This window comes from Myzus persicae, unplaced genomic scaffold, assembly GCF_001856785.1.
Source record: "Myzus persicae strain clone G006 unplaced genomic scaffold, MPER_G0061.0, whole genome shotgun sequence".
Lineage (NCBI taxonomy): Eukaryota > Metazoa > Arthropoda > Insecta > Hemiptera > Aphididae > Myzus > Myzus persicae.
In genome coordinates, this window is record NW_019100947.1 from 284,512 (window position 1) to 288,319 (window position 3,808).

Sequence of the window (3,808 nt, forward strand, 5' to 3'; positions counted from 1 at the left end):
TATTATTATGAAATTCCAATAGTATAATAGATTAACGAAACCTTTTAGTCAAGAATGTCACTTGTACTTACTTATTTTTGGTAAAAATAAAAAACCACGGACGATGTATTTTAAAAGAATAACGTCGTCTAAAAACTCGTAATTTCACAATTCAAGGTAATCTTCTATATATTCAAAACAATTAAGTAAAAAATACTTTTCTAATGTTCTTTTTTCTTAATGGATATTCAAATATATGACAACTGACGACGCCATATAAAATATAAATTATAAAAATTTAAAAATATAATCACATCAATCATCATCAACCTTAATGATTTATTTTTTTTACACACCTTTTTTAAATATTATTCACTACATTAAAGTGCGTTTAATCATACGAGCGATTTGCCAAAATAATACACATTCTTAACATTTTAATTATACCTGTAATCACAACTTTTCTTATAATTATTAGTGCATTGCAACGCTATTAAAGTAAAAATTACTAGATAATAACTATTATATTTTTGAATTTTTTTCTTTTGTATTAATACTTCCAAATAATTCAACTTAGAACTAATTTTATTGAAACCTTTTGATCTCCTTAATCTGACTCTTGGTTCTTTTGCTCCCCATCTGCCTTTTCTGAAACGCCAGAACCAGAATTTTTTTACAACTGCCATCCTATATACGCGTTGAAAACAAATTTTAATATCATTTGTCAAGAAATTAATAACAGACACTAGTTTAGAAAATCTATGTAAGAAGTCAATTTGATTTCGTTCACACTTTTAATATCTACTAATAATGATTAAAAATGTCACCTATTAATGATGTGGTTTTTTAAAAATAAAACGTAATTATGACGCTTTAGATATAGGTGAATTAATATGAAAAATAAATTACAATAAATGTTAGATACATATGATAAATATAAATTACTTTATCAATATAACGACATATTTATTTCAAATAATTACTTATTAGTAATTGATAATAATAGAAAAGACTTCTGGCTGGCAAATTTTTAATAAAACAATAAATATGTAATAATAATAATAATAATCTTTAAAAATTAATCATCTCTCGATCTGACGAATAGTATATAATTATAAGTACATATTTTAAAACCAATTAGATAGGTAGTAGTTTTTTGTAGATTCTATTTTAAGTATTATACCTTCTATTATAACTATTAGTATACCTTTGATATTTAAGTGATTTAAATCACCAAAAACCACGTCTTATTATGGTATAACCGTGAAGCTTTGAACCGTGTAGCCTATAACTACCCAATAGTATACGATAAATGTACTAACTGCCATATAAACATATGTATACACCTATATGTGTGTACGTATCCGATGTCGTAAGCTTGTATTTAGGTATGTACTATGCACGTATATGTACGTATGTATTTAGGTATGCATGTAAGTACGTATATGTGTGTAGGTATATATGTCGTGTGCACCAGCGAGGCCTCCGCAGAGGCTAAAAGATCACTATGCCAATCAAGTGACATTATTTTTTCTTCTCCTGTGCGTGTGTTCCAATTTCGGGAAACGGACGGCAGCAAATGCCAGCGCATCCGGTCGGCACTGCATCATGGTTATTACATCACAGCGTAGGGTCCTAGGGGTTAATGAAAAACTTACATTCTGTACACAAATTGATACGCAGTGTACATGTTATTATTGTGCTCCTATAAAGACGTCGGAATACCCACGTCAAATTATATTATGCACACACACACACACACACACACACACACACACACACACACACACACACACACACACACACACACACACACACACACACACACACACGCACACACACTCACGCACGCACGCACGAGTGCGCGGCCGAAGTGAGCAGTAGGAAATTATTTCTGTAACCGGACAACAAAAACACGTGAATTAATTTTAATGGTCCACTAATTAACCGGTGCCGAACGGATATAAGAGTTCTGATGGATCCGCCTACGAAACAACCCGCGTTATTACGGAATATGTGCGTAGGAAACGGCCGCCAGGTCTCCGACACCACTGCTATGCGCCGGCCGTTATGTACGATATGCCTATAATAATATTTATATATTATTGACGAATACGATTTTATAATATTATACGTAATAATCTATTGATTAAATAGATATCAATTACTTACTAATGCTTTTATTATTGTGATTTCTGCAGACATCATCCGGCTGCACTTAGACTTCAGTCGTGAAAAATGTCACGCGGCTGATATCGTCAACGACACTCGAGAAACAGTGGAAACTCGTTTTCCGACGGCAATCAACGCTTACAGACTAGGTACAGGACAAGGGTTATTAATTTCTATGTCTATAACGAGTACCGATTTTCATTTGAACTTAAATCGAACTGCTGTTCAAAGTCAACTGGATTGTTAATTATTATTCATCTATCTATCTATATTATATAAAATTAATATCGGTGGGTACACCGAATCCTATTTGCAGGTGAACTGAGGTATACACTAGAACCGAGATACCTACACAGACATTACACCGTAAGTTAATTTTTTCCAGGGTGAAGTCGGGTTATACAGCTAGTTGTGTTGTATGATTCATTTATATATTTGAATAAACAAAGTATATGAACACCGGAGGGAGTTGTTATATTATTCCATCGGTAATCGGTATCTATATAGTATACACTAAAATATCCTAGATTTTTAGGCTTTAGAAATTAACAGTACAATGTAATCTCAGCAGTAATCTGACACGTAATATATGGGACAAGAAAAATATCAGTTTATTGACTATCAGAAAAAAAAATTCCCTATCCTATATTGTGTGTACAGTTATTTTGCACATAAATGTGCGTTCAAAGACGCACACAGAGGTCGAACTTATTACTTATTATAAGACTATACCTAGTATAATACGAATCTGTTATTTACCTATTGTATATAATTAAGATGAATAATTTTAATCACTAAAAAAATTGTATTTCAATTCTATCGGTAACTTCAGTATAATAATAAATTCCCAGTATTTAATTACTAAAGTACAGTAAAAATAACATCCTATAATACCTTAATAATGTGATAATAACTAAGATACTCCGTCAGAAAGGAGGCCGGATTACTGATAACGGATTACGAACATGTTGGACTTTAATATTGTATGGTCGGATTATACGGAATACATTCTGTACCTTGTACCTATATAAATCAAATTATATAATACCATTATTTTTAATGATCTTTATTTACAATATTGTTTTTTCATTCTTGTAATTATGTTTTTATTTGTAAGGCTAATTAAATTACAAAACTATATGAATAGAATTATTCTTTTCGCCCAGCGTTGTAATAATAATTAACTGTACCTATAATACATACGACTATATATGTATATGAAAAAAAAATGTTTTTTAGATTCAGAGAGGGCAAAAGAATATGTATCTCATGGTTACACATGTACAATGATTTGTCTTACTTGTTTTGTATCTACAGTGTTATCACGTTTTAGAGCAGTAACAGTTTGGCAATCTTCGACATTGAGGGTGGTTTATAGTAGAGAATCAGATCTAGTTGATACTTAATGAAGTGAATCACATTAAATAATTTGGTTTCCAAACAGTTAAAATTAAATATAAATTATCTAAATACCTTTAACTTTGCTGTGACACTCTGAAATGTAAAAATATTCGTCTAAAATCAAAACCATAATTTATTAAAAATTAATTAGGTACATAATATATTATAACATCGTTTAATTATTACAATACTACGTCTACTGCGTCATTATTTTAATACAAGTAAGATAAACGGCTTGTCTTTTATCAAATTTCTT